This window comes from Scyliorhinus canicula, chromosome 14, assembly GCF_902713615.1.
Source record: "Scyliorhinus canicula chromosome 14, sScyCan1.1, whole genome shotgun sequence".
Lineage (NCBI taxonomy): Eukaryota > Metazoa > Chordata > Chondrichthyes > Carcharhiniformes > Scyliorhinidae > Scyliorhinus > Scyliorhinus canicula.
Window position 1 is genome coordinate 137046883 of NC_052159.1, and position 9755 is coordinate 137056637.

Below are 9755 nucleotides of genomic sequence, written 5' to 3' on the forward strand. Positions count from 1 at the left end.
ATTACTTTAACAGTCACTTACAGTCGTGCATCTCTAATGCAATGGTTCTCAAAGTGTGGGCTAGTCCAAAATGCAACTCACTGATGTGTAAAGCATAGTTGAGGTTACCCAAGAAAACAGGCTACAACCATTATCCCCTCCACTCACATGGCATTATGTAACCAGACCTTATGCTTGGCACAAGTCATCAGAAGCATGAGAAACAACCTTGCATTTTTAAAGCAAGAATTATGTACTCTTGATGTTCTTTGAGTAATACTGATGCCACATTAGGGCAGCACGGTAGCATAGTGGTTAGCACGATTTATCCACAGCTCCAGGGTCCCAGGTTCGATTCCAGCTGTCTGTGTGGAGTCTGCACGTTCTCCCCATATGTGCATGGGTTTCCTCCGGGTGCTCCGGTTTCCTCCCAAGGTCCAAAGATGTGCAGGTTAGGTAGATTGGCCATGCTAAATTGCCCTTAGTGTCCTAAATTGCCCTTAGTGTTGGTTGAGTGGGGTTACTTGGTTATGGGGATAGGGTGGTGTGGGCTTGGGTAGGGTGCTCTTTCCAAGAGTCGGTGCAGACTTGATGGACCGAATGGCCTCCTTCTGCACTGTAAATTCCATGATAACATAATTAGTTTCTCAGAAAATGATTATTTTGATAATTTTATATTGGAATGTTTGAAATCAACAGTTTCTTGCAGCATTAATAATTCGAAGGTTAAAATGTCTAATGACATGAATTAATCATTTGTTTTATGATGATTTGTGAAAGTATTTTGGGTAGGGCTGATAGGTAGGTGGTCTCAGAGTTTTAGTTTGCCAAAGCAGTCTGCAAATTAAAACGTTTGAGAACCACTGCTCCAATGGGATGGTCTAGCGAAGCATATGGAACAACTCTTAAGCATTGCAACGAAAGGGATTCTGCACTGAAATAGGCATAATGAGAAGAGGATAGAGATCAGAAGAGGCCTATTGTCCTGGTCACAATAACCTCCCTCTGTAATTTCCCAAGGTCACAATGAAAAGTCAATAAAAAAGGTACCAGGAGCCAGTTAGCAGGAACAAAAAAGTATCCCAACAATGAGAAAGAGATTACGGAAAATAGGAAAGAAAAATGTTCCATTTTACACTTTACTTCAGGAGAAAACCCAGAAGTAATTTTTGACGATGATCCTGCATGGGACACATCAAGCGATCGCAAAACCTGCCGGCAAGTTTTGTTTCTTTAAATATTTGAAAAATATTTTTTAACATTTGTATCCAATTATTTATTTCTTTTTTATATTTAGAGTGATCAATCCACCTACCCTGCACATGTTTGGGTTGTAGGGGTGAAACCCACACAGACACGGGAGAATGTGCAAAGTCCACACAGACAGTGATCCGGATCCAGGATTGAACCCGGGTCCGCAGCCCCATGGCAGCAGTGCTAACCACTGTGCCACAGTGACGCCCTGCCTATTTTGTACAAGGGGTGAGCCATGAGTGCCCACAGTGAAAAAAATACAGCATTGAGCACCAAAGGGAAAATTAAGACTGCAATGATGCTTTTTCGAGACTACATTAATGGACAAAAAGGGGTTTATTTAGTGATCTTTGGGCTTCATTCTGTCCGTTAGTGGCGCTGTGAAGTGGAAGTATAATCTTCCCCTTTTTTTAAACAGGTTTCTTCGATGGACACAGTCTTCATAAATGTTTTTTAAGAATGAACAAGTCAGAGAGGTGTACAACGGCTATATGGGGAGCACAGACCTTATGTTGTACCTTCGAGGGTTTAATTCTTTTGGAAAACCTGTCTGGCTAGACATCTGAGTTGTATTTTTAAATAGATTCCATCTCTTACTTGCCCATTTTGTTGCATGTTGCGAATTCCTGCATTTGTAAAACTTCTATCAAGCCCAGAATGAATGACTTCAGCAATGGTGATTTTGATGTTGCCTTCCTCGAAGAAGGATTCAGCGCCAGGGACATCTTGGAAAGCAAAATAAATGAAATTTCTCATTCTGATGACAAAGATGCCTTTTATGTCGCGGACTTGGGTGACATTGTCAAGAAAGACATGCGGTGGCACAGGGTCCTCCCTTGTGTGACTCCTTTTTAAACTGTCAAATGCAATGATGATAAAGCTGTGTTTAAAACTCTCGCTACTTTGGGTGCCGGATTTGATTGTGCTGGTAAGACTGAAATTCAGATGGTACAGAACCTTGATAACAGCTGCACAATAATCTATGCTAACCCTTGAAAACAGTTGCCACAAATCAAATATGCTGCAAAGTATGGGGTGCAGAAGATGACATTTGATAGTGAAGTGTAGCTGATGAAGGTAGCAAGATGCCACCCAAGTGCCAACTGGTTCTGCGCATTGCTGCTGATGATTCCAAAGCTATCTGGTGCCTGAGTGTTAAGTTTGGAGCAACACTTAAGACCAGTAGGCTTCTCCTTGAATGTGCCAAAGAGCTGGATATTGACATTATTGGAGTAAGCTTTCACATGGGAAGTGGTTGTACAGATGCCCAAACATATGCCCAGACTAATCCAGATGCTCGTTTTGTTTTTTCATATGGGTATAGAGTACGGTTTCAACGTGTATTATTGGTGGCGGTTTTCCTGGTTCGGAAGACACCAAACTCAAATTTGAAGAGATTGCAGCTGTTATCAATCCTGCACTGGACAAATACTTCCCCACTGATTTTGGAGTTCAAGCCATTGCTGAGCCTGGTCGGTTCTATGTGGCATCTGCTTGCACACTTCCTGTGAATATCATTGCTAAGAGGGTGATGCTCAATGAACAGAGTAGCTCTGATGATGAGGATGATGGTGAATGTGACATGACCCTCATGTACTATGTAAATGGTGGTGTTTATGGATCATTCAACTGCATACTATATGATCCTGCTCATGGCATGCCAGATCTGGTCAAGAAACCCAAATCTGATGAGAGGCTGTACTTGATCAGTATTTGGGGCCCAACTTGCGATGGGCTTGATCGCTGTAATTTGCCAGAGCTGCGGGTTGGAGACTGCATGATGTTTGAGAATATGGGAGCTTACACTGTTGCTGCTGCTTCAACATTCAATGGATTTCAAAGACCTCAGATCTTTTATAGAACATAGAACAGTACAGCACAGAACAGGCCCTTCGGCCCTCGATGCTGTGCCGAGCAATGATCACCCTACTCAAACCCATGTATCCACCCTATACCCGTAACCCAACAACCCCCCCCCCCCCCCCCACCTTACTTTTTTTAAGGACACTACGGGCAATTTAGCATGGCCAATCTACCTAACCCGCACATCTTTGGACTGTGGGAGGAAACCGGAGCACCCGGAGGAAACCCACGCACACACGGGGAGGACGTGCAGACTCCACACAGACAGTGACCCAGCCGGGAATCGAACCTGGGACCCTGGAGCTGTGAAGCATTTATGCTAACCACCATGCTACCGTGCTGCCCCTTTTACGTTATGTCAAGACCAGCGTGGCAATTGATGCAGCCGACCAAGGAAGATGGCTTTCTATCCCGAGCGTAGGATCGTGCTGCCAATACTTTATTGGCATCCTGTGCCTGGGAAAGTGGAATACACCTTCTTTAATCCTCATCATGCTCTTCAGCAAGCGTCAATGTCTGAACTTTTAATAGAACTCTTGCTGACCAGTGTTGCTCGTTCTGGGTGAGTGTGCTTTACACTCAATTTGGCTCTGTTTTATTCCTTAGCTCTAGAGTCGCCAGGTATCGTTATGATACCGCCACAAGATTCAAGTTCAAGTTCAGACCAATAACTCAATACACCAGTTAGTAAGTTCAAACAAGACACGTTTATTATAATACAGTTATCTACCACTTATGCATATAAAACTAAGAGACTAGGCTATTCCTACCACTAACAGGCCAATACTTGTCTGGAATAAGGGAACTGCCGGATCAGGGAACAATGGCCTCTTGCTTTGTCCTGGATCCGCAGGCTTCCAGTTGGTGTGGACTAAAGGGGTCAGGAGTGTCTACTCTCGTAGCGTGCATTGTATGACACTTACTTGATGGCGGCTGCTGACCAGGCCTCTCCTTCTCAAGGTCTTCTGCTGCAAAGGTGTTCTGCTGGGAGGGCCGGCTGGTAAAGAAGAAAGAATCAGTCCTGGGACCTGACTTTTATAGGTCACAGGGGCTTCGCGTCCTTCTGGGCGGACCCTCTCTAAACCTGCAATCGATTGAGTCTCTTCCCAATCGATTGATTTGAATTTCCCCAATAACGGGGCTGTTCCTCGATCACCGGGTGGTTCCTTACACCTTATTGGTGACCTTTGTCTCAGACTCCACTGGCGCCGGGATGTCTGACCTTCTATAGAATGTAGCAATTGCAGTTAACTGTTGTGTCCATTGTGCCTGGGAATCACTGTGAATCGCTCACTTAATATGCGCAGCTCGTTAGTTACAATTCAGTCTGGTTTCTTTTGCAGCTAGAATACAGGGGATTCTGCAAACTGCTTGTTTCTTTGCCAATGTCCATTTTTCCCTGTAACCTTTGCGTTCTTCCATTTTGTGTGAGGAAGTGGCCAACCCAGGTGGCTACACCAGATGGCAATCTTAGCTGAACTTGGAGGTTTGAGTAATAGTAAATGGCTGCCTTTTGGGGCCAGTAATTGATGCTTGAGTGCTTGAATATTAAAATATTCTGGATTTTATTTCATAGCATTTACAGTGCAGAAGGAGGCATTCGGCCCATCGAGTCTGCACCGGCTCCTGGAAAGAGCACCCTGCCCAACGTTAACACCGCCACCCAATCTCCATAACCCAGTAACCCCACCCAATACTAAGGGCAATTTTGGACACTAAGGGCAATTAATCATGGCCAATCCACCTAACCTACACATCTTTGGACTGTGGGAGGAAACCGGAGCACCCGGAGGAAGCCCACGCACACACGGGGAGGATGTGCAGACTCCGCACAGACAGTGACCCAAGCCGGAATCGAACCTGGGACCCTGGAGCTGTGAAGCGATTGTGCTATCCACAATGCTACCGTGATTGGTTTATGTCTGCAGTGAAATGGTTGACTAGGAGATGGGATCACATTCTGAAGTGTTCCAACGGAAACTTGTTTACACTTTAATAACAATTTTGTATTTTTATTTGAGCTTGAAATAAAAAATAAAATTTAGAGTTGCATTTTATTTGCAATGTCTTACCAAACAAAAAATATTTAGTGACTTTCATGAGCAGCATGTTTACAGCTATTTCTAAAATACCTCTGCTTAGGAGAACTCCTCCCCCTGGGCAGGTGATTCCCCACTCTGAGTCCCAATTGGTCAGGCAGGCCAGTTGGCCCTTACTCTGCTGTGTTGCCCTTAAAGGGGAAATTGCCACAAGGGCAACATTTATCAACGGGAAACAGCATGCGTCTTTGAAAGTGGTGAGCCACTGCTTTCCACCCCATCTTACTTTATCATTTATTCAAATCTGCTTAAAGTGGCGAAGAAATTACAAAGAATCCAGCCCAGAGGTTCTATTGAAAACCCACACATCCCTTTTCTCTTTTCAGTTGTAATGCATTTCAAGCATTTTCAATTTCTGTTTCAGATTTCCAGAAAATTCTACACTCTTAAGCATTGCTAGGAAAACGATTCCACACTAAAAAGGCATAATGAGCAGGGGAGGGGAGCAATGGATAGAGATCAGGGGCTGGAGTCTCCGCCCCGCCGGCCACATTTATGTTTCACCCCGACGGTGGGATGCTCTGACACGCCGACTGGGCAATGGGGTTTCCCATTGTGGGGCAGCCCCATGCCGTCGGGAAACTTACGGACTGCAGGCAAAATGGAGCATCCTGTCGGCAGAGAATTTAGCCCTCGAAAAGGCCCAAGAGGTCAAAATGACCTCCCGCCATAATTTCTCAAGGCCACAACGAAAAGTCAACAAAAAAGGTAGGTATTGCACCATGAGAAATAGATTGCTGAAAATGAGAATAGGAAAAAGTCCTCATTGTTTCCCTTTACTTCAGGAGAAAATGGGTGGCATGGTGGCACAATGGTTAGCACTGCTGCCTTACAGCACCAGGGCACAATTATGGGCACAATTCTCGCCTCGGGTGGCTGTCTGTGAGGAGCTTGCATTTTCTCCTCATGTCTGTATGGGTTTCGTCCGGGTGCTCTGGTTTTCTCCCACAGTCCAAAGATGTGCAGGTTAGGTGCAGTGGCATGCTAAATTGTCGCTCAGTGTCCAAAAAATTAAGTGGGGTTTGCGGTGATAGGGCAGGGGCCCAGGTAGGGTGCTCTTCCAGAGAGTCGGTGCAGACTCGATGGGCTGAATGGCCCCCTTCTGCACGGTAGGGATTCTATGATAACCCAGAAGTAATTTCTGATGACGATGTGACAGTTCTGCTATGATTATTTTTCTCTCCACCATGCTGTCAGACGATTAAAAAACCGAGTGAATGTGGTGCCTGTTTTCAAAGCCGAATGGATTTGTTATATATTACACTTGGATTTGTTGAATTCTTCTGCAATTAACTGTCCAATAGTTCTCAAGACAAGGAAGTTTAATAGTAAGGTAAAAATGTGATAACCCATTTTGTTTATGTATATGAAAATCCCAAGTGACAGTTTGCTCCGCTATTAGTAATGCACAGAGAACAGAATCCAAAAATAAAAGCTCTGACACATACATGCCAACCTACAGAACTTGGAAATGCAAAAAGCTGACAACCCCAAAAAAAGTTTCAGAGTGAAAAGAAGCCCTGAATAAATATCTACCACGATATTGGATTGCAGGATTTTTAATATAGTTTTCGCATAACGTTCTATAATTCTGTTTGTTCACGCTTCATTCTTAATAGTCACTTGAGTCTTAAATTCTACCTCCTCATATCAGAGGTGAAAACGAAGTTTTTCAGCATTGAGCACTTCCCCAAAGGAAGCTCTTTCACAGCCATTTTCAGAGCAGTACTTACTGTGGCTGAACTCGGTGCGATGGTTTTCCATGTTCGGCCCGGGTGCATCCAATACCCAGCAATGTGCTCGGTTGGCTGACTGACAGGGGCTGAGTGCCAAGCTGTGCATTCATTACTCGGTGCTGTCCCATAATAGATCCAAGTGTATCGTGGTTCAGCCTACCTAGTACAACAAAAGTTCCAAGGCCGCGGTGACAGTTTGTTTCTGCCTAAACGACAAAGGGATGAAGGGAAGCACAGAAACACCGAGTGTCGGAGATAATCCTGCATGCATCAGTTGTCACCAAACCTTCTGATCAAAGTGAAAAGCAGATTCATTCCTTTATCTGTGTTGCTTCAATTGTTTGCCATATATTTGCACAATGGATCAGCAGCATTTTTGAAAGAGCCTGCAATAACTTGCATGGAACACATCCAGCTGGGGATGATTATTTCCCTGTGCTCATTGGTGCTGCAGGCTCCAACACTTTGGGCAGAGCAGCTTATTCGCACTGATAGAAGAGTTCAACCAGTGTGGGGCTGATTAGAAAGGAGAGAAGACCCATCGAGGTGTACTGGGCCTCGCGTAGGTAATATTGTTTGCTGAATAAAAAGACTGCTGAGAAACTCGTCGGACTCCCCACGCTTTACTAAAGAACCATTGTGCAAAAATATCAAAAAATACATTGTCACAAATAAAATCCACTTATCCATCAAATTGCATTCCTTAGCTTATCCACACAATTGACTGAAAACCCGTTGGAATTTTATCTTTTATGCATTAGTCACAAGGCAATACAAAAAATAAGCATCATCCTGCATTCCCTTAGCTAATGGTGTTGACAGCAGGGGACCTGCAAAATTGGAGTGACAATGTTTCGCCAACACTGACCGACTCTCAACTGATCATAACCTCTAATAACAACCCAAAAGTGAACCTTTACTTTTTTCTATGAGTAGGTAATAGAAAATGAGGATGGTCATTTCTGTCCACAGTCGATTGTTCCATGTCTCCCCACACACATACCCCCTCACAGAACTCTCCTTGGCTAACTCTTCCAATGAGCTTTTCCTGCTTTCCACCTTCCAAGCAGTAAACTGTTCATTAGACTGACTCCGTGTCGCCATTGCTTTGAACTCAACCAATAGCTTTTCATTTGAGAAAGGTCTTTCGGAAGTCTAGCTGCGCCATGCCACCGGGCTATCTACAAGTATGATCTTCTCGTTCTGAAGCCATGTTGGTTATTGCTTTCTGGGTTTCATAGATAAATATATTTAGAATACAGATATACTTTGAGTTATCCATTCCATCATTTTGTAAGACGTTGAGATGTCACTTGGTTGCCTGTTTGTTTTGTCTCCATTCTTGAATTTGGTATATCAATATTCAAACTGCCAGTGGCACCCTTTTAACTTACCTCTTATGCCCAATGAGCCCAAAATGGGTGAACTATCATTAATCATCCAAATTACAGTGAGCATAATGGCAGGATAACTAGTAGGATTAAGGCTAGTGATTTTCAGAGCCAACTAGTTTACCAAGATTCTTAAAATAACGATGGACTTATGATTACAATACAATTCAAATCAATTGTCATTGCCAGTAGCTCCTAATAGTGTGATAGAGACCAAAAATTCACATTGCATATGTATTATTCCTTGTGTCTGAATAAAGCTCGTAGTCTTACAGTTGAAATAGATGCTTTATTTGTATAAGTTTGTTCTCTCTCCAGCGTTTATATTATGTTACATCTGAGCTGCCTGCCTGTGTCCTGCTCACCAGCTGTTGTTCCTGTGAGGACTGTCCCTGACTTCCAGTCTCTCTGTATTTATACATCTCCCGTGCTCCTGATAGTGATTGCTTAGTTGTATTACATTTACATTGACCCCTTGTATAAATACGCAGTGATGCATATCACTACAGCATATTCACATTTAATCTATACAACTGCTGTTTACCTATAGCTTGAAAGTAAAGACATGTCAAGCCCACCATCAGTGGAGGATGTAGTTTACTGTTTGAACAGACATGTAGATGTCTATCACCATTATTGCTAACACAGCTAAAGTCTATGGCATCAGGGGAGCAAGGAGGGCACAATGTCCCACATGACCTCTTGAGAACGTTACAGGCATTAGTCCCGAAGTTCTGAAAGACATGTTTGTTAGGTGAATTGGAGATTCTGAATTCTCCCTCAGTGTACCCGAACAACCGCCGGAGTGTGGCGACTAGGGGGTTTTCACAGTAACTTCATTGTAGTGTTACTGTAAGACTGCTTGTGACAATAAAGATTATTATTATTGGTCTTTCAGCTTTTCACTTTGTGCCATTTCCTGAGTGAAAATAGATCTGGGGCTGGATTCTCCTTATCCCAACGCCAAAATCGCGTTCAACGACGGGGCGTGAATCCGTTTTCCTGCACGAAATCGGGACCGGTGCCAGATCCGCTATTCTCCGTCCCCAGAAAAGCGGCTTACTCGTGGAGTACGCCACGCCGAGCATCCCCCACCTCAGGCCATTGCCTGAGGCCCGCCACGCTATTCTCCGTCCCCAACAGGCCGAATTCCCGACGATGTGGTTCTAAACTGGCCCTGCCGTTTTGGGAATTTTTGGGAATCTTCCCGGCATCAGGATGGATCCCTGCTGAATCAACAGCTCCCTTGTGGTGGGTGGGAGGTCCATTGGGGCCTCCTGCCATTGGTCCCATGAATGCACTGCAAAAGTGCAAAATCTGCAACCTCACCTTCATTCATCCTGTGAAGGGCTATCCCCACACACCGATGGCCTTAAAAGATGGAAACCTCTCATCCTTTACACATATTAATCAAGCTTCTGAGGAGACCTTCA

At 44.2% G+C, this 9755-nt stretch overlaps 1 pseudogene; it reads left to right on the top strand.

Moving 5' to 3' along the window:
* Positions 1–1890: 1890 nt before the first annotated feature.
* On the top strand, positions 1891–3616 carry LOC119977499 (annotated as a pseudogene).
* Positions 3617–9755: the final 6139 nt, after the last annotated feature.